The 22,497-nt window shown below is 47.2% G+C and overlaps 1 pseudogene; it reads left to right on the top strand.

Moving 5' to 3' along the window:
• The window catches only part of LOC122552870 (uncharacterized), a 1,138,103-nt pseudogene that overhangs the window by 181,568 nt on the left and 934,038 nt on the right, over positions 1–22,497 (top strand).

Raw genomic sequence — 22,497 nt, 5'->3', positions numbered from 1 at the left:
CTACCTCCAAACTAATTCCTGAATGAAGACAAATACTTTTCTCTAATTGGCTTGATGGTAGGAAGCAGCGGGTAATAGTGGAAGGATGCTTGCCAGACTGGACGCCTCAGACTTGTGGAGTGCCTCAGGGTTCAGTGCTGGACCCATTACTGTTTGTTATCTATATCAATGATTTGGATGAAAATCTGCAAGGCATGATCAGTAAGTTTGTGGATGACATTACAAGAGGCGGTATCACGGAGGGTATCAGATATTGCAGCAGGACCTTGATCAGCTGGGGAAGTGGGAAGAGAAATGACAAATTGAGGTTAATGTAGATAAGTATGAGCTATTGCATTTTAGAAAGTCAAATCAAGGTCGAAGTTTCATGGTGAATGGTAAGGTCTTAAGGACTGTAGTGGAACAAAGGGATCTTGCAGTTCAGGTACATGGTTCTCTGAAAGTTGAGTCACAGTTAGACAGGGCAGTGAAGAAGGCTTTTGGTGTCCTGGCCTTCATCACTCAGGGTCCTGCATCCAGAAGTTGGGAAGTTATGTTACAGTTGTACAGGACATCCATGAGGTCGCACTTGGAGTATTGTGTTCAGTTTTGGTCACCTTGTTATAGGAAGGATCTTATTAAACCAGAAAGAGTACAGAAGAAATTTACAAGAATGTTGCCTGGACTCAACGATCTGAGTTTTCAGGAGAGGTTGGACAAATTAGGACATTTTTCTTAAAGCGTGTGAGACTGATGGTGGATCTTTTAGAAGTGTATAAGGTCATGAGAGACATGGACAGGGTGAATGCATTCAGTCTTTTTTCCAGGGTTGGGGAATCGAGGACGAGAGGGTATCAGTTTAAGGTTGGAGGGGAAAGACTAAAAGAGAATCTGAGGGAAAACATTTTTACACAGAGGGTGGCACGCATATGGAATGAGCTGCCGGTGGAAGTGATGAGGTGGGTACATTAACACATTTAAAAGGCATTTGGATAAATACATAGAGAGGAAAACCTTTGAAGGACATGGGCCAAGGGCTAGGAAATGGGGTTAGCGTGGATGGATATTTTTGTCAGCACGGTCCAGTTTGGGCCAAAGGGCTGTCTCTGTGCTGTAGGACTTGATGACTCTATGACTCTATAATTCCATACGTTTCCATGTTTATGAACAGTCTCTCAAACATAGAAACAAAGGAACTAGGAGCACGAGGAGGCCATTCAGCCCTTCGAGTCAGCTCTGCCATTCAATATGACCATGGCTGATAATTCAACTTAGTCCCTGTTCCCACTTTCTTCCCCATAACTTTTAATTCCTTTTGTCCTAAGAACTATATCTATCCTCTTCTTGAAAACATTGAATGTTTTGGCTCAGGTGCTTCCTGTGACAGAATATCCCACGAGCTTTGCACTCTTTGGCTAAAAAAATGTCTCCTCATTTCAGTCTGAAATGGCCTTTCCCTTTTCTTTAAACTGTAATTCCTGGTTCTGGATTCCCCAGTCATCAGGAACACCTTTCCTGCGTTTTTCCAGTTTTGTCTTGTTCACATTTTGAAGGTTTCAATGTGATTCCTCTCAATCTTCTAACCTCCAGTGAATATAGTCCTAACTGATCCAGTTTCTCATCAGATCTAAGGAATCCCAGGAATCAGTCTGGTATAACTTCACTGCCCTCCCTCCACAGCCAGAACATCCTTCCTCAGATAAGGAGACCAAAACTGCACCCAACAGAATCATAAAATCACATAGTATAGAAGAGGCTCTTCAGCCCATTAATTGCATACCAGCCAAACTACACTAAACCTACACCAGTCCCACTTTCCAACATGAGGCCCATAGCTTGAATGTTATGACATTTCAACTGCTCACCCAAGTACTTTTTAAAGTTTGTGTGGTTTCCCACATCAACTAGCCTCCCAGGCTGTGCCTTCCAGACCCACACCACCCTCTGGGTGAAAAACATTTTCCTTAAAACATATTGAAGCCTCCTATCTTTCACACTGAATGTGAGCCAACTTGTTATTGACCCTCCCATGAAGGAGAACAGCTGCTTTCTATCCACCCTGTCCATTCCCCTCATAACCTGATACACCTCTATCAGATCCCCCCTCCACTTTCTCTGCTCTGAAGAAAATAACCCCGAGCTGATCCAATTTCTCTTCATCACTGAGAAATTCCATCCCACGCAACATCCTGGTGATTCTCCTCTGTACTCCATCCAGTGCAACCACCTCCTTCCTACAGTGTGGTGACCTGAACTGCACACAGTACTAGAGCTGTGGCCTAACATTAAGCCAATGTTCTGCTTAACTGCAGCATATCCTCCTGTTTTTATAACCCAATACCTGAAATGACCAAGGCAAGTGTCCCCTGTGCCTTCATAACTGCTCTGTTAACCTGTTTTGTCACATTCAGGAATCAGTGGACAAGCACCCCAAGATCACTCTGTTCCTTTAAGCTTCCTCAGTTCAAAGAACAAAGAACAAAGAAAAGCACAGGAACAGGCCCTTCGGCCCTCTAAGCCTGCATCGATCCAGATCCTCTATCTAAACCTGTCACCTATTTTCCAAGGACCTGTATCCCTGTGCTCCCTGCCCATTCATGTATCTGTCTAGATACACCTTTAATTATGCTATCATGCTGGCCTCTACCACCTCCACTGGCAACGCATTCCAGGCACCAACCACCCTCTGTGTAAGGAACTTTCCATGCATATCTCCCTTAAACCTTTCGCCTCTCACCTTGAACTCATGACTCCTAGTAATTGAGTCCTCCACTCTGGGAAAGAGCTTCTTGCTATCCACCCTGTTTACACCTCTCATGATTTTGTAGGGCCCCCCCTCAATCTTCAACATTCTAATGAAAATAATCCTAATCTACTCAACCTCTCTTCATAGCTAGCGCCCTCCCTACCAGGCAATCTTGGTGAATCTCCTCTGCACCCTCTCCAAAGCATCCACATCCTTCTAGTAATGTGGCAACCAGAACTGTACGTAGTATTCCAAATGTGGCCAAGCCAAACTCCGATACAATTGTAATATGACCTGCCAACCCTTGTACGCAGTACCTTGTCCAATGAAGGAAAGCATGCCATATGCCTTCTTGACCACTCTATTGACCTGCGTTGCCACCATCAGGGTACAATGGACCTAAACACCCAGATCTCTCTGCACATTACTTTTCCTCAGGGCTTTCTATTCACTGTATAGTTCACTCTAGAATTGGATCTTCCAAGATTCATCAGCTCGCATTTGACGTGATTGAACTCCATGTGTCCGTTTCTCAGCCCAACTCTCCAATCTATGTATTCTCTGACAGTCCCCTTCACTATCTGCTCCTCCACCAATCTTCGTGTCATCTGCAGACTCGTTAATCAGACCTATACCTTCCTCGAGATCATTGATGTATATCACAAACAAGAGTGGTTTATGCACGGATCCCTGTGGAACACCATTAGTCACAGTTCTCCATTTTGAGAAACTCATTTCCACTACTACTCTCTGTCTCCTGTTGCCCAGCCTGTTCTCTATCCATCTAGCTAGTACACCCTGGACCTCATGCAACTTCACTTTCTTCATCCGGTTACCATGGGGAACCTGATCAAACACCTTACTGAAGTCCATGTATATGACAATGACAGCCCTTCCCTTATCAATCAACTTTGTCATTTCTTCAAAGAATTCTATTAGGTGAGTAAGACATAACATTCCCTGCAGAAAACCTTGCTGCCTATCACTGATAAGCCCATTTCCTTCCAAACATAATTAGATCCTATCCCTCAGTATCTTCTCCAGCAACTTCCCTACCACTGACGTGAGGCTCTCCAGTCTAGAATTACCTGGATTATCCTTGCAATGCTTCTTAAACAAGGGGACAACATCAGCAATTCTCCAGTCCTCTGGGACCTCACCCAGGTTCAAGATTGTGACAAAGATACCTGTTAAGGCCCCAGCTATTTCCTCTGTTGCTTCCCTCAGTAACCTGGGATAGATCCCATCCATATCCTTCAAATGTTGTCTACCTTAATGCCTTTTAGAATACCCAACACTTCTCCCTTCCTTATGGCGACTTGACCTAGAGTAATCAAACATGCATCCCTCACCTCAACATCTGTCATGTCCCTCTCCTTGGTGAATACTGAAACAAAGTACTCATTGAGAATCTCAGCCATTTTCTCTGACTACACACATAACATTCCTCCTTTGTCCTTGAGTGGGCCAACCCTTTCTCTAGTCACCCTCTTGCTCCTTATATATGAATAAAAGGTTTTGGGATTTTCCTTAACCCTGATTGTTAATGAGATTTCATGACCCCTTTAGCCCTTATAATTCCTCATTTCAGATTGGTCCTACTTTCCCGATATTCTTCCAAAGCTTTGTCTGTTTTCAGCCACCTAGACCTTATGTATGCATCCTTTTTCCTCTTAGCTAGTCTCACAATTTCACCTGTCATCCAGGGTTCCCTAATCTTGATTTCAATCCCTCATTTTTTACAGGGACATGTCTGTCCTGACTCGAACCAACCTTTCTTTAAAAGCCTCCCACATTTCAAATGTGGATTTACCCTCAAACAGCTGCTCCTCATCCACATTCCCCAGCTCCTGCTGAATTTTGCTATAGTTGACCTTACCCTAGTTTAGCCCTCTTCCTTTAGGACCACTCTTGTGAGTATTCTAAAACTTATAGAATTGTGATCACTGTTTCCAAAGAAATCCCTGACTGAAATTTCAACCACCTGGCCAGGCTCATTCCCCAACACCAAGTCCAGTATGGCCCCTTCCTGAGTTGGACAATTTACATACTGCTCTATAAAATCCTCCCGGATACTCCTTACAAATTCTGCTCCATCTAAATCTCGAACACTAAGTGAATCCCAGTCAATGTTGGGAAAATTAAAATCTCCCATCACCACAACCTTCTTGATCCTACATCTTTCCATGATGCGTTCACATATTTGTACCTCATATTCACTGTTGGGAGGCATATAGTTCAGCCCCAACATTGTTCCCACTCCCTTCCTGTTTCTGAGCTCTGCCCCCATATTGCCTCACTGCTCGAGTCCTCCATACTGCCCTCCTTCAGTACAGCTGTGATATCCTCTCTGACCAGTAATGCAACTCCTCCATCCCTTTTGCCTCCCTTTCTATCCCACTTGAAGTATCTGTATCCTCTGGATATTTAGTTGCCAATCTTGCCCTTCCCTCAACCAAGTCTCAGTAATAGCAATAACATCATAGTCGGGGTGGCCCGGTGTCTCACTGGTTAGCACTGCTGCCTCACAGTGCCAGGAACGCGGTTTCGATTCCAACCTTGGGTGACTGTCCATATGGAGTTTGCACATTCTCCCCGTGTCTGCATGGGTTTCCTCCGGTGCTCTGGTTACCGCCCACAATCCAAAGATGTGCAGGTTAGGTGAATTGGCCGTGCTAAATTACTCACTGTATTAGTCAGGAGTAAATACAGAGTATGGGAACGGGTCTGGGTGAGTTACTCTTTGGAGGGTTGGTGTGGACCTGCTGGGCCAGAGGGCCTGTTTCTGCACTGTAGGGAATCTAATCTAATCATTATACTGCCAGGTACTAATCTAAACCCTAATTTTCTCTGCCTTACTTACTGCATTAAAACAAATGTACTTAAGACCACTTGTCCCTTTGTTTTCATCATCTGCTCCCTACCTATTCTTCCCCTTAGTCACGCTGCCTTCATTATCTAGTTTCTTACAGGCTTTAGTTACTACCTCCTAACTGTCCACTAACCTCCTTATTTTGTTACCATTCCCGGTCATATTAGCTTAAACCCTCCCCAACAGCGGTAACAAAAGCACCCCCAAGGACATTGGTTCCAGCCTTACTCAGGTGTAGACTGTCTGATTTGTAATAGTCCCACTTCCCCCAGAACCGGTTCCAATGTCCCAAAAATCTGAAAACCTCCCGACTGCACCATCTCTCAAGCCACTCAGTAATCCAGCCTATTTTTTCATTTCTACTCCGACTAGCACATGGCACTGGTAGCAATCCTGAGATTACTACCTCTGAGGTTGTACTTTTTAACTTGACTCCTAACTCCCTAAATTCTACTTGTCGGATCTCAGCCCGTTTATTACCGATATCATTGGTGCCAATGTGCACCACGACAGTTGGGTGTTCAACCTCCCCCTTCAGAATGTCCTATAACCGATCTGAAATGTCTCTGACCCATGCATCTGGGAGGCAACATACCATTTAGGAGTCTCATTCTCCACCACAGAACCAACTGTATACTCCCCTGACAATTGAATCCCCAATGACTATTCCCCTTCCACTCTTTTTCCCACCCTTCTGTACAGCACAGCCAGCCATGGTGCCATGAATCTGGCTCCTGCTGCTTTCCCCTGGTGAGCCATCTCCCCCAACAGTGTCCAAAACGGTATATCTCTTTTGGAGGGAGATGACCGCAGAGGACACCTGCACTGCCTTTCTGCTCTTTCTCTGCCTTTTGGTCACCCATTCCCTTTTTACCTAAGCAATCCTAATCTCTGGTGTGACCCATTCACTAAACATGCTATCCAGGCTCTCCTCAGCATCATGGATGCTCCAAAGTGAGTCCATCCAAAGCTCCATAGTTGTCATGCAGGGCAGGCATGAGAAAGCCTTGGTGGGTAAGATTAAGGAAAACCCTCAGGCATTCTATACTTATGTGAGGAAAAACATGATGGTTAGAGTGAGGGTAGGGCCGATCAGGGATAGTGGATGGAGCTTGTGCCGTGTTGTACAGTAAGTCTTTAATGAATACTTTGTTTCAATAGTCAGTAGTGAGAGGGACTTTGTCATTTGTGAGGACAGCGTGATACAGGCTGATACACTCAAACAGATGTTAAGAAGGAGGATGTGCTGATAATTTTGAAAAGCATGAAACTAGATAAGTCCCCTGGCCCAGACTGGATATACCCAACATTACTACAGGAAGTGAAGGAAGAGATTGCTGTGCCTTTGGTGATGATGTTTGCATCCTGTCCAATGGAGTAGTACCAGATGATTGGAGTGTGGCAAATGTTATTCCCTTGTTCAAGAAAGGGATTTGGGATAACCCTGGGAATTACAGACCAGTCAGTCTTTCATCAGTGGTGGGCAAATTATTGGAGAAGATTCTGAGGTTTGTAAAAGCAAAGCTTGATTAGAAATACTCAGCATGGCTTTGTGAGGGGCAGGTAATGTCTCACAAGCCTTATTCAATTTTCTGAGGGTGTGACAAAACAACTTTATGAAGATTGGACATTGACAGGATGCAGGGTTTTGCTGAGAAGTGACAGATGGAGTTCAAACTGGAAAAGTGTGAAGTGATTCATTTTGGAAGATTGAATTTGAATGCAGATGACAAGGTTAAAGGCAGGATTCTTGGCAGTGTGGAGGAACAGAGGGATCTTGGGGTCAACATCCAGAGATCCCTTAAAGTTGCCGCCCAAGTTGATCGGGTTGTTAAGAAGGTATATGGTGTGTTTTGGTAGCTGGGGGGAATTGCGTCCAAGAGCAGCAAGGTTAGACTGCAGTCCAATAAAGCCTTGGTTAAACCACACTAGGAATATTGTGTTCAGTTCTGGTTGCCTCACTATAGGAAGAATGTGGAAGCTTTAGAGAGGGTGCAGTGGAGATTTACCAGGATGCTGCCTGGACTGGAGGGCATGTCTTATGAAGAAATGTTGAAGGAGCTAGGGTTTTTCTTGTTGAAGTGAAAAAGGATGAGAGGTAACTTGATAGAGGTAAACAAGATGATGACAGGCATAGATAGAGTGCACATCAGAGACTTTTTCCAGGGCAGAAATGGCTATCATGAGGGGGCATAATTTTAAGGTGATTGGAGGAAGGTTTAGGGGAGACGTCGGAGGTAGGTTCTTTACACAGAGTGTGGTGGGTGCATGGAATGGACTGCCAGAGTGGTAGTAGAATCAGATAGATTAGAGACATTTAAGTGACTGTTGGATAGGCACATGGATGATAGTAAAATGTAGGATATGAAGGTTAGTTTGATCTTAGAGTGGGATAAAAGGTTGGCACAACATCGAGGGCTGAAGGGTCTCTACTATACTGTACTGTTCTATGTACTATGTTCTATATTCTATGTTCGCTGTTCTACGCCCCAAGCCTAGGCAGTTTGTCTCCCAATGATCGAATAAGATGCCAAATTGGAGACCAAGTTAGGGCAGGCTCATGCTGTGAACTCAGGTCTTCAATAGGGAACTGGAGATTGAGCGGGAGAAAAAAAATTAGCTGGGTTATAGTGAGAAAGAGGGAGGTGGGACCAATTGGGGATGTGTGTTTCCTCCAATGAGCAATATGTGAATAATGGTATTCCCAGGGATCTGTGCTGGGACCTCAGCTTTTTATGATATTTCTCAATGACTTAGATGAACACATAGAGAGCCATATATCTAAGGTTGCTGACCACACTGACTGAGGGGAGGGAGGGTGGAGGACAGGGAGGGTGGAGGACAGCGAGGAGGTTGAGAACAAGATGAGAATTTTAAAATCAAATGTCGGTCAGCGAGCACAGTGTGGGATGGGAGAATGAGACTTGGTGTGAGTTCAGATAAAAGCAGCACAGTTTGGGATGAGCTGAAGTTTATGAAGGGCACTGGCTATGATACGGTTCAGGACAACATTGGAATGGTCACGTTTGGAGTCCAAAAGACATGGCTGAGATTTTCAGTGGCTGATCTTTGTGATATGGGGGATATAAGGCTCAGATCATTCTCAGAAATGAAGCCAAGGTTGTAAAGAGTCTGGTTGAGCAGCAGACAGTGCTCAGGGAGAGGGATGGAGTTTGTACCGGGAGCTGAAGAGGATGGCTTTGATCTTCCCAATGTGATTCCCAGTGAGCCTGGCTCCTCAGTCCTGACTGCTCTTAGCTGCTGTGATTGTCACTGATTGGACACTTATTACTAGAGATTCTGACCACAGCAGAAAGCCCCAGTGTAAAAAATAACTGCAAAGACTGTCAGATCGCAAGGTTGAAACTTCACCAAGAGAGCAAGTGAAAGAAGGAGTTCGGAGCAGCTGGATGTTTGTTACTGAGACGGGAGAAAACTGTGAACTGTCTGCACTCCCTGGAATCTGACAGCACAAGGGGATAGCCATTCAGCCCAATGTGCCTGTGAGTGACCCAGTTAGTCTCACTCTCCATCTTTCTCCCCCTAACCCAGCAAATCTTTCCTTTTCAACTTGATCTCTAATTCCCTCTTACAGACCTGGGTCCACAGCATGAGGCTGTCCGTAATCTGTCATCTCACTCATTCATTGGTCGACAAGCTGCCTGGGCTGGGGAATGGAGTTCAGGACCTTGAACATTCCCTCTCCCCTCCTGAGGGACTCTTCGCTTGGTTTTACACATTCACTCATTGGATGTGGGCGTCACTGGCTGGGTCAGCATTTGCTACCCGTCCCTAGTTGCCGTTGAGAAGGTGCTGCCTTCTTGAACCGCGAAAGATCACATACGGTATGTTGACCCACAATGTCCTTAAGGAGGCAATTCCAGGATTTTGACCCACTTACAGTGATGGAACAGTGATATATTTCCAAGTCAGGATGTTATGTGCCTTGGAGATGAATTTGCAGACATGCTGTTCCCATATATCTGCTGCTCTTGTCCTTCTAACTGGAGCTGTTCATGTGTTTGGAAGGTACCAAAAGAACTGCAGCTGCTGTAAATCAGAGACAAAAACAGAAATTGCTGGAAAGCTCAGCAGGTCTGGCAGCATCTGTGAAGAGAAATCAGAGTTAACGCTTTGGGTCACGTGACCCTTCGTACTTGAGCTTTTCCAACAATTTCTATTTTTGGTTTTGGAAGGTGTTGTATGACGATCTTTGGTGAATCTCTGCAGTGTATCTTATAGATAATACACACTGCTGCGACTAAGTGTCAATGGTGGTAAGATGGATGCTTTGTGGATGTGATGTCAATCAAGCAGGCTGCTTTGCTCTGAACAGTAACAAGCTTTTTGAGTGGATAAGGGAGACATAGGATATGATTGACATGGATAGGAAAGGTTAGAGAGATATGGGCAATACACAGGCAAATGGGACTCGTTCAGGTTTGGAAACCTGGTCGGCATGGACAAGTGTGGATGTAGGGTCTGTGATTCTGTGACACCATCACTCTATGAATGTTGTTGGAGCTGCACCCATCCAGACAATGGGGGGTATTCTGTCACAATTCTGACTTGTGCCTTGTTGATGATCAACAGGCTTTGGGGGAATCAGGAGGTGAGTTACTAGATGCAGTATTGCTAGCCTCGAGCCTGCTCTTGTAACCACTGTGTTTCCGTGGTAAGCCAATTGAGTTTCTGGATGTTGACAGTGGGGATTCAATGATAATAATACCATTCACTGTCAAGGGGCGATGGTTGGATTGTCTCTTATTGGCCTTGCATTTGCATGGAACCAAAGTGAAATGTCGCTTTTCAGACTAAACCTGGATATTGTCCACATGTTGGTGCATCTGATCATGGACTGCTTCAGTTTTTGAGGAGTTGTGAATGATGCTGAACATTATGGAATCATTGGCGATCATCACCACTTCTGAGCTTGCCTTGAGTTGCTCTATCTGTTCAAAGTCTGTCCTATTTAGCACAGTGATAGTACCACACAGCACAATGGAGGGTATTCTCAATGTGACGGTCAGACTTTGTTTCCACAAGGACTCTGTGATGGTCAATCTTACACATACAGGACAGATGCAACTACAGCCACAAGATTGGTGAGGATGAGGGCAAGTAGATTTTTCCCTCTTGTTGTTTCCTTCACTACCAGCTGCAGACCCAGTCCTGCAGCTTTGTCCTTTAGGACCCGACCAGCTCGATCAGTAGTGCTACTGCTGAGCCACTCTCAGTGGTGGGCATTGAAATCCCCCACCCAGAGTACATTCTGTGCTGTCATCACCCTCAGTGCTTCCGCCATGTGCTGATCAACAGGAGGTTTCCTCACCCATGTTTAACCTGGTGTCATGAGACTCCATGGGGTCTGGAGTCAGCGGAGAGGACTCCCAAGGTAACTCCCTCCTGGCTGTACACCACTGTGCTGCCAGCTCTGCTGGGTCTGCCCTTCTGGTGGGACAGGACACATTCAGGGACAGTGATGGCGGTGTCTGGGACATTGTCTGTAAGGTATGATTCTGTGAGTGTGACTGTGTCAGGGTGTTGCTTGACTGGTCTGTGAGACAGCTCTCCTGAATTTGGCACTAGCCCCCAGATGTCAGTAAGGAGGATGGAGCTGGGTAGACAGGGCTATTTCTGTCATTGTCTTTTGGTGTTTAGATCGATGCTGGGTGGTCTGTCCCATTTTATTTCTTTGTTGAGATGTCATCACGATTGATACAACTGAGTGCCTTGCTCGGCTATTTCAGAGGGCAGTTCAGAGCCACCCACATTTCTGGGAGAGTGTGCCATGGACCCTGACAGTATATTCTGACCTCCCCCACTTCCCCATTCTGTATATGGAAGGCTGGAGCCTCTCAGCGGGAAATTCACTTGCTGGAGCTATCACTCCCTCTGTACAATTCTGTCCCCACATAAAATCCACACAGATCTTGAATTCACATTGCACCTTCAATGTCCAAAACATTTCAAGAGGGTTCACAAAGTTGCAGTAAGAGGAATGGGGGAGGAGGTGGATGAACATAAGAACTAGGAGCAGGAGCAGGCAATTCAGCTCCTCAAGCCCACTCCACCATTTAATACAATCATAGCTGATCCCATCTCAGCCTCAACTCCACTTTCCTGCCCACTCTCCATCATCCTTTAACCCATTACTCATTAAAAATCTGTCCATCTCCTCCTTGATGTGAGACAGGGAAGGGACCACTCCATTTCAGACAATTGGGGTTTATGGAGCATGGATGGGGGAAGCTGGGAGAGGACATCGGAATCATGGAGTGGGACAAATGAAGGTTTCTGTGGTCAAGGGGCTGATGTATTGCAGAGGCGGACAATGTTGTGGGAATGGAAATCAGAGGCCACTTTGGGGTTTAATGCTGAGATACTGGAAGGTCTAATGGGAAGAAGGCCCATGTTTACTGATCTCAGTTAGAGATTCCAGCGGGAATGAGACACATATCTAGTGGTCTCTATTGGAAGGTACAGGGGGAAGGAGTCCCATGGTTCCTGCTATCTGTTCGAACATCCAGTAGGAAGGAGGCTCGTGTTTACTGGTCTCTACTGGACAGTCTAGTGGAAAGGAGGCCCATGTCTACTGGTATCTGTTGGATGTTCCATGGTATGGATGTCCATGTTTACTGGTCTCCATTGGACTGTCCATTGGGAAGGAAGTCCCAGTTTGCTGGTTTCTATTGGAGGGTCCAGTGGGAAGGATGCCCATATTTAATAGTGTCTATTGCAGGGTGGTCTGTCCAGTGGAAGGAGTTCCAGTGTTTACTGGCCCCTTTTGGATAGTCCAGTGGGTCATGGGCACCATGGTGGGTATGGGGTTGAGTTCCATTCTGTTGTAACTATGTAATTGTCCAGCTCTCATCCCAGTGAAACACTCTGACCTGGAGACTGATCATGGAAAGGGAAGGAGAGGGGTAGGAGAGGGGAAGTGATTGGAACATGTTGTGATTGTCAGGCTGGGTCAGTGGGTAAGAGCCTGTCCTGTCCCTCCAGCTCACACTGATGGCCTGAGGATCTCCTCTCTCTGCTGGGCCTTCATGGAATGAGGTTTGTGTCCAAACCAGTCCAAAGTGAGAATAGGCCAACAGCACAGAACTGCCCTTCATTTGACAAGAATCTATCCATCTTCCTGAGAGAGGCTAAAGCCTGCTCAGTGTGGGAAATGGGGCCTTACTCCAGGAGAAGACATGCCTCTGGGGTCAATGGTTAACATCCACTCATGAGGCAAAGCAGAGGGGGATTCACCATGCATTTAAATATTGCCACCTGGCAGACTGTGGAAAAGAGAGAGAAGAGAGTCAGTGAGAGAGGTAGAGGGAGAGAGTGTGTGTGAGAGGGTGAGAGATAGAGAATGAGGAGTGTCTGGGACAGTGTGAGATGTGTGAAGCGAGTGAGAGAGAGAGAGAGGTGGAGGGAAGTAGAGATGGTGAGGTTGAGGGATAGAGAGAGAGAAATAGGATGTTACTGAGAGGGATGGAGAGAGAGAAAGAGAGAATAAGACAGAGGAGGAGAAAGAGAGTGTGAGACTAAGAGTGAAGGGAATCAGGATAGAAGGGTCGGGTTGTGAGTGAGAGAGAGAGAGACAAGAGTAGGATTTGAGACAGAATGCTGGAGAGAGAGAGAGGGAGGGAGACTGTAGAGATTAGATTAGATTACTTACAATGTGGAAACAGGCCCTTCAGCCCAACAAGTCCACACCGCCCCGCCGAAGCGCAACCCACCCATACCCCTACATTTACCCCTTACCTAACACTACAGGCAATTTAGCATGGCCAATTCACCTGACCTGCGCATCTTTGGACTGTGGGAGGAAACCGGAGCACCCGGAGGAAATCCACGCAAACACGGGGAGAACGTGCAAACTCCACACAGTCAGTCGCCTGAGGCGGGAATTGGACCCGGGTCTCTGGCGCTGTGAGGCAGCAGTGCTAACCACTGTGCCACCGTGCCGCCAACCACCACTGTGCCACCCACAAGAGATGGAAGAGAGGGAGGAAGAGTAAAAGAGGAAGGAATAGAGAGAGGCAGATCACAATTGGAGGGAGTGAGGGAGTGAATGAGGGAAACAGTGAGAGGTGAAGAAATGGAGATTGTGAGACAGAGTGAAGAAACAAAAGAGAGTTAGAGAGAGTGGCTATGAGACAGAGTGGGAGAGATAGAATATGAGAGAGATTAAGAGTGGGAGAGAGATGTTGAGAGAAAGACATGGCAGATGTGAGACAGAGAGACAGTGATAGAGAGAGAGCGAGACACGTTCTGGACACCACATTCTGGGAAGGATGTGATTGTACTCGAGAGGGTACAGAGGAGATTTCCCAGGACGCTGCCTGGCCTGGAGGGTCTGAGCTATGAGGAAAGATTAGAAAGACTGGAGTTGTTTTCCTTGGAGCAGTGAAGGTTGAGAGGGGACCTGACAGAGGGCTGTAAGATTATGAGATGCAGAGATAGGGTGGGCAGGAAGGCACCTTTTCCATCGTACAGGGAACAATACCAAGGGGCAGAGATTGAAGGTAATGCAGACATAGAAATATAGTAAGAATAGGCCATTCAGCCCTTTGAGTATCTCTGTCATCCAATATGATCATGGATAGCCCTCTGACTTAATGCCATATTCCGACCATTTTCCCATACCCTTTGATGTTGTTAAAATGCAAAAGAATTACCTCTGTCTTTTTCTTGAATATATTCAGTCCTTTGTCCTCAACAGCCTTCTCTAGTAGAGAATTCCACTTGTTAACCATCCTCTAAGTGAAGAAATGTTTCCTCACCTGAATCCAAAACGGTCGACCCAATGTCCCCCTGAGACTGTGGCACCTGATTCCAGACTCCCCAACCTTGGGAAACCTCCTTCCAGCATCAAGTCTGTCCAGCCCTTTTAGAATGTTATACATTGCAGTCAGACCTCCTCTCATCCTTCTCAACTCAAGTGAGTTCAGGTTCAGTTGAGGTAGACCCTGAGAGGAGAATTGAGGAATGTTTTTACCCAGAGGGTGGTGGGAGTCTGGAACTCACTGCCTGAAAGGCTGGTTGAGTCACAAACCCTCGAGACATTGAACGTGTGAGGGGCTGATGTGGCTCTCTCTGCCTGATTCCATTTACATACTGAGGAACACCCAGTCAGACTCTCACAGGCTGCAGCTTTATAAAGCAGAGCCCAGTGAAGGGAGAGTTTATCAGGAACCGGGCCCAGAGACAGGAGCACACACCATGATTTCACACATCCAGCTGATCTGGCCCCTGGCATTCTGTGTCGCAGGTACAAATCTCTCTCCTTCCACCTTTAATCTTTAGCTGCTCTCCATTTCACTCCAATTCCACTGACTTGTGATTGAAGGGAAAATGCTGAAACCAGAGGAATGCTCAGTGTCTCCAACAAGCTCTCATTTCGCAGTCTCTTTCTGTGACAGTTCTGACTTCACTGTGTTTCTCTCTGACCCCTCAGGTCATCAGTGGGGACATCATCATGACCCAGTCACCCCCGGTCCTGTCAGTGGGACTGGGCCAGACCGCAACCCTCACCTGTACGGCCAGTCAAGATATTACAAATGACCTCAGCTGGTACCAGCAGCGAGAAGGTCAGAAACCCTCTCTCCTGATCTATGAAGCAACAACTCGAAACACAGGAGTCTCCGAATGATTCACTGGCAGAGGATATGGGACCAGTTTCACCCTGACAATCAGCAACGTTCAGAATGAGGATGTCGCTAACTATTACTGTCAGCAGCATAACAGCCGGCCTTGCACGAACGGTAAAGGAACCAAGCTCAGACTGAGTAAGTCAACCTCAATCCTCCATTATTAACCCTTTCAATTTCTAAACACGATTTCTAAAACAAAAATACTGAATTGTTGAAGGTGTTAGTGGGGAGCTGCAGTGAATGAAATGGTTGATTGAGGAGCACTGTGTCTAACAGGGTGTCCAGCTGTATTTCTTTAGTTCCATTGCTCCCTTTAAGCAGCAAGATATAAGTCAGTAAGTTTTACTCACCGTGTGGAGGAGCTCTGTCCATTTGCATCCTGTGGTCCCATTCCTGCAGCATGGAGTGAAATCAGTGAGTAGCCTCCTGCCAGTCTCAGTGTGACAGACACGGGCAGAGTTTGATGTGAGCTCTGGCTCCCTTCCCAGTCTCTGATCTCACTGACCTCAGCAGCAGCAGCAGCAGCAGCAGCACAGTGAGACACCGAGCTCCCACCTCCCCCAGCTTTAACTCTGCTCAATCACACAATCACAGAATTGTGACAATGCACACGGAGGCCATTCTGCCCATCCTGTCTGTACTGGCTCTCTGAATGAGCAATTCACTGAGTGTCATTCTCCTGCTTTCTCCCTGTCACCCTGCACATTGTTCCTTTTCAAATAACATTCTCATTCCCTTCGGAATGTTTCAATTGAAGCTGCCTCCACCACACTCTCAGGCAGTGCATTCCACACCTTAACCACCCACTGGCTGAAAATGCTTTTCCTCATTTCACTTTTGTTACTTATCCAATTACTTTCAATCTTAATCCTTTCACAAGTGCAATCATTTTCTCCCTATTTACACTGTCCAGGCCCCTCCTGATTTTGAATTTCTGGAACAATTCTCCTCGCCGCCTTCTCCAAAGACTTAGAGGTGCCAGTGTTGGACTGGGGTGGACAAAGTTAAAAATCACACAACACAGGTTATAGTCCAACAGGGGGTTTATTTGGAAGCACTGGCTTTCGGAGCGCCCCTCCTTCATCAGGTGGTTGTCAGCGGTGCTCCAAAAGCTAGTGCTTCCACATTAACCTGTTGGACTATAACCTGGTGTTGTGTGATCTGTAACTTTCTCCAAAGAAGACAGTCCCAAATTTTCCAATCTATCTTCATAACTGATGTTCCTCATCCCTGGAATGATCTTTGGGCATATGTTTGCCATCTCTACAAAACATTCACCTCCTTCCTGCATTATTCACATTAATTATGTCCCACATGATTTTATAAACCTCTATAAGGTCACTCCTCAGCCTCCGGCACTTCAAGGTAAAAGGTCTCAGCTTTTCCAGCCTCTCATGGTCATGGAGTCATACAGCGTGGAAACAGATCTTTCGGTCTGACTTGTCCATGCTAACTAGATATCCAAAACTGACCTCATCACATTTGCCAGCATTTTGCCCACATCTCTCTAAACCCTTCCTATCCATGTACCCATCCAAACATCTTTTAAATGCTATAATTGTATCCGTCTCCAGCACTTTCTCCGGCAGCTCAATCCATACATGCACCACCCTCTGTGTGACAAGTTACCCCTCAGGTCCCTTTTGGATCTTTTGCCTCTCACCTTAAACCTGTGCCCTCTAGTTTTGGACTCTCCTTCCCAAGGAAAAGACCTGGGATATACATCCTGTCCATGTCCATCATGATTTTATAAACATCTATAAGGCCACCCCTCAGCCTCCGATCCTGCAGAAAATATAACCCGTCTATTGAGCCTCCTCCGACAGCTCAAGCCCTCCAGTTCCAGGCGACATCCATGTAAATCTTTTCTGCAGCATTTTAAGTTTAACAGCATCCTTCCTATCACAGGATGATCAGAATTGTTCATGTTATTGCCAAAGTAGGCTCACCAATTTCCTGTACAGCTGCAAATGATGTCCCAACTCTGATACTTAGTGCAGTGACCAATAAAGGCAAGTGTACCCAACACCTTCTCCATCGCCCTGTCTCCCTGAGACTCCACTGTCAAGGAATAATGCACCTGCCACTGCCCCTGCACTTGCCCCTGCCCCTGCCCCTGCCCCTGCCCCTGCCCCTGCACCTGCCACCGCCCCTGCACTTGCCCCTGCCCCTGCCCCTGCCCCTGCCCCTGCCCCTGCACCTGCACCTGCCCCTGCACCTGCCCCTGCACTTGCCCCTGCCCCTGCCCCTGCCCCTGCCCCTGCCCCTGCCCCTGCCCCTGCACTTGCCCCTGCCCCTGCACCTGCACCTGCCCCTGCACCTGCCCATATACCTGCCCCTGCCCCTGCCCCTGCACCCCGAGATCTCTTTGTTCAGCAACACTACCATTAACTGTATAACTCCTGCCCTGGTTTGACTTTCCAAAATGCAACACCTCATATTTATCTAAATTGAACTCCATTTGCCACACGTTTAGATCAAAAGTGGTGCTGGAAAAGCACAGCAGGTCAGGCAACATCCGAGGAGCAGGAAAATCGAAGTTTCGGGCAAAAGCTCTTCATCAGGATTCCTCTAGTCGAACCCCAGATTCAGCGCAGCCCTCTTGACCTGCAATCTTCTTCCCGACCTCTCGGCCCCCACTCTCTCTCTGGTCTATCACCCTCACCCTCACCTCCTTCCACCAATATATTCCCAGTGCCCCACCCCAAATTCCATCCCCCCCCCTCCTTCCCACCTTTTATCTCATCCCGCTTGGCACACCAGCCTCATTCCTGAAGAAGGGCTTATGCCCGAAACGTCGATTCTCTTGCTCCTCGGATGCTGCCTGGCCTGCTGCGCTTTTCCAGCACCACACTTTTCAACAGAGAATGTTGGTAAAGGGTTGCTTTTCAGACTGGAGATGAGTTATCAGCTGTGTGCCACAAGGGTTGGTGCTGGGTCCATGGCTTTTCATCATTTAAATAAATGATTTGGATGTGAATATAGGAATTATGGTGAGTTTGTAAATGGTGGGACAGTGGATAGTGAAGAAGCTTATCTGAGAGTACAGTGGGACCTTGATCATTTGGGGAAATGGGCAGAGGTGTCGCAAATTGACAAAAGTGAGGACTGCAGATGCTGGAAACCACTCCCTCCACGACTCCCTCGTCAGGTCCATACCCCGCACCAACCCAACCTCCATTCCCGGCACTTTCCCCTGCAACCGCAAGAAGTGCAAAACTTGCGCCCACACCTCCCCCCTCACCTCCCTCCAAGGCCCCAATGGATCCTTCCATATCTGTCGCAAATTCACCTGCACCTCCACACACATCATTTACTGTATCCGCTGCACCCGATGTGGTCTCCTCTACATTGGGGAGACAGGCCGCCTACTTGCAGAACATTTCAGGGAACACCTCTGGGACTCCCGTACCAACCAACCCAACCGCCCCGTGGCTGAACACTTTAACTCCCCCTCCCACTCCGTCAAGGACATGCAGGTGCTTGGCCTCCTCCATCGCCAGACCCTGGCAACATGATGCCTGGAGGAAGAGCGCCTCATCTTCCGCCTTGGAACTCTCCAACCACAAGGGATTAATGTAGATTTCTCCAGCTTCCTCATTTCCCCTCCCCCCACCTTATCTCAGTCCCAACCCCCGGATTCAGCACCGCCCTCTTGACCTGCAATCTTCTTCCTGACTTCTCCGCCCCCACCCCCTCTCCGGCCTATCACCCTCACCCTCACCCTCACCTCCTTTCAACTATCGTATTCCCAGTGCCCCTCCCCCAAATTCTCCCCCTCCCTACCTTTTATCTCAGCCCGCTTGGCACACCAGCCTCATTCCTGAAGAAGGGCTTATGCCCGAAATGTCGATTCTCCTGCTCCTCGGATGCTGCCTGGCCTGCTGCGCTTTTCCAGCACCACACTTTTCAACTCTGGTCTCCAGCATCTGCAGTCCTCACTTTCTCCAACATTCTCTGTCTCCTATCTTCAAGCCAATGTTTTACCCAAATGGCTAGCCCCCCTGGATCCCATGTGGTCTAACCTTACTAACCAGTCTGTCATGTGGAACCTTGTCACACGCTTTGCTGAGGTCCATATAGACAGTGTCTACTGTTCTGCCTACATCAATCTTCTCTTCAAACCACCTCAATCACATTAGTGAGACACGATTACCATGCACAAAACTGCATTGATTGTCCAAATGCATGTAAATCCTGTCCCTCAGAATTCACTCCAACAACTTACCTAGCAATGACATCAGGCTCACTAGTTTATAGTTCCTGGCTTTTCCTTACAGCCTTTCTTAAATAATGGCTAACATTAGCCAACCTCTCTGGTTCTCCAGCACCTCACTCATGGCTATCGATCAGAAACATACCTCAGCAAGGGGTCCAGCAATCTCTTTCCTAGCTTTCCACAATGTTCTGGGATACACCTGATCAGGTCCTGGAGATTTATCTACCGTCTTGCACTTTAATAAATCCTCTTCCATAATGTGGACTTGTGTCAAGACATTGCTATTTACTTCCCAAGTTCCCAAACTCCCAAGTCTTTCTCCATGATAAATACTGACCCGGAATATTCATTTAGGATCTGAACCATTTCCTGTGGATCCACCCAGAGGTACATTGTTCATCTTCATGGGGTCCTAATCTCTCTCTAGTTACTCTTCTGCCCTTTTCTTATTTACCATAATTCTACCACATTTGCCCTCGAGTGAGTTTAGGAATTGTTTGCCCTCCCTCAAATATACCTTGACTATCCGTGGTCCACATCCTCGACGATTCTCGTCAGGGCTTTCCTGACAACCTTTGACCCTACTTTATTCAGATCCAATACATCCATATGCCATGGAAGCTGGCATTTTCCCCAGTGAGTATGTTTGACCCTGAAAATGCCTTTGTTCTTTTCCACTGTCGCCCTAAACCTTGTGATACAATGATCACTCTTCCCTAAATGTCCTCTGACTGACACTTGATCCACTTGGGCCTCCTCACTCCAAGATCCAGATCTAGCAGAGCCTCCTTTCTCATTGGACTGGAAACATGCGGCTGGAGAAAGTTCACCTGAACACACTCTCACAACTCTGGCCCCTCTCTGCCCATTACACTGCTACTACCCCAGTCTATATTCAGAAATTAAAGACACCCCTTCCAGCCTAATTATAATGACTCTATTATATTTGCAGGTCTCTGTAAATTCCTTGCAAATGTATTCCTCCACATCCTTCCCACTGGGTGGTGCCGTATTGACTGCACTGAGGATTCTGTGGACCTCGGTGTTCCTCTTTGATATCATCTCCTGGATCCCACAGTCCTGCCAAGTTAGTTTAATCCCTCTCCAACAGCACTAGTAAATCACCCCAAAGGAACTCAGTCCCAGCTCTGTTCAGGAGCAACGCCGTCTGGTCTGTCCAGGTCCCATCTCCCCGAGACCCAGTCCCAATTTCCCAAGAATCCAAAGCCCCCCCCCCTCCTGGACCCTCTTTCCAGCTCCACATTCACCTATGTTATCCTCCTGTTCCTCTTCTCACTTTCATGGGGCACTGCGAGTAATGTGACGATTTCTATTTTTGTGCTCCTGAAGTTAATTCCCTCCTGAGCTCCCGAAATTCTGACTGCAGGACCACATCTCTTTTCTCCCTCTGTCACTGGGACCGATGTGGACCACGACTGCTGCCTGTTGCCCCTCTCCCCTCAGGGTGCTCTGCAGCTGCTCAGTGTCATCCTTGACCCTGGCACCAGGGAGACAACACACCATCCTGGATTCCCATCTGCAGCTGCAGAAACACCTATCGATCCACTCACTCAAATCTCCTCTCACTATCGCTCTTCCAGTCTTCCTTGTGCCCCCCTGTACAGCTGAATCTCCCCTTGGCTCCATGGACTTGGTTCTGACTGTAATTCCCAGATGAACCACCATTCTTGTCAGGATTCGGACCTGAACCCTGGTCGGAGAGTGGCATTCATTAAGGGGATACCTGTACTAGCTGCCTGGTCCTTTTGGACTGTCTGCTGCTCCCCTATTCCCTCTGTCCCTGCATATTCTGAAGCTGCGGAGTGACCATAGAGTCATAGAGTCTTAGTGATGTACAGCACGGAAACAGACTCTTCGGTCCAACCTGTCCATGCCGATCAGATATCCCAACCCAATCTAGACCCACCTGCCAGCACACGGCCCATATCCCTCCAAGCCCTTCCTATTCGTATACCCATCCAAATGCTTCTAAAATGTTGCAATTGTATCAGCCTCCACCACTTCCTCTGGCGGCTCATTCCATACATGTACCACCCTCTGCGTGAAAAGGTTGCCCTGTAGGTCTCTTTTATATCTTTCCCCTCTCACCCTAAACCTATGCCCTCTAGTTCTGGACTCCCCAACCCCAGGGAAAAGAATTTGCCTGTTTACCCTATCCATGCTCCTCATAATTTTATAAACCTCTATAAGGTCACCCCTCAGCCTCCGATGCTCCGGGGTAAACAGCCCCAGCCTGTTCAGCCTCTCCCTGTAGCTCAAATCCTCTAACCTTGGCAATATCCTTGTAAATATTTTCTGATCCCTTTCAAGTTTCACACCTTTCCAATAGGAAGGAGACCAGCACTGCACGCAATATTCCAACAGTGGCCTAACCAATGTACTGCACAGCTGCAACATGACCTCCCAACCCCTGTACTGAATACTCTGACCAGTAAATGAAAGCATACCAAACGCCTTCTTCACTATCCTATCTACCTGCGACTCCACTTTCAAGGAGCTATGAACCTGCACTCCAAGGATTCTTTGTTCGGCAACACTCCCGAGGACTTTACCATTAAGTGTATAAGTCCTGCTAAGATTTGCTTTCCCAAAATGCAGCACCTCATATTTATCTGAATTAAACTCCATCTGCCACTTCTCAGCCCATTGGCCCATCTGGTCAAGATGCTGTTGTGATCTGAGGTAACCCTCTTTGCTGTCCCCTACACCTCTAATTTTGGTGTCTTCTGCAAACTTACTAACTGTACCTCTTATGCTCGCATCCAAATCATTTATGTAAATGACAAAAAGTAGAGGACCCAGCACCGATCCTTGTGGCACTCCACTGGTCACAGGCCTCCAGACTGAAAAACAACCCTCCACCACCACGCTCTGTCTTCTACCTTTGAGCCAGTTCTGTATCCAAATGGCTAGTTCCCTCTGTATTCCATGAGATCTAACCTTGCTAATCAGTCTCCCATGGGGAACCTTATCGAACACCTTACTGGAGTCCATACAGATTACATCTATT

The sequence above is a fragment of the Chiloscyllium plagiosum genome, unplaced genomic scaffold, assembly GCF_037043375.1.
Source record: "Chiloscyllium plagiosum isolate Xiang-an unplaced genomic scaffold, Cpla_swu_hap1 HiC_scaffold_9, whole genome shotgun sequence".
In the NCBI taxonomy this organism is placed as follows: domain Eukaryota; kingdom Metazoa; phylum Chordata; class Chondrichthyes; order Orectolobiformes; family Hemiscylliidae; genus Chiloscyllium; species Chiloscyllium plagiosum.
This window is presented reverse-complemented; position numbering and strand designations above follow the sequence as displayed.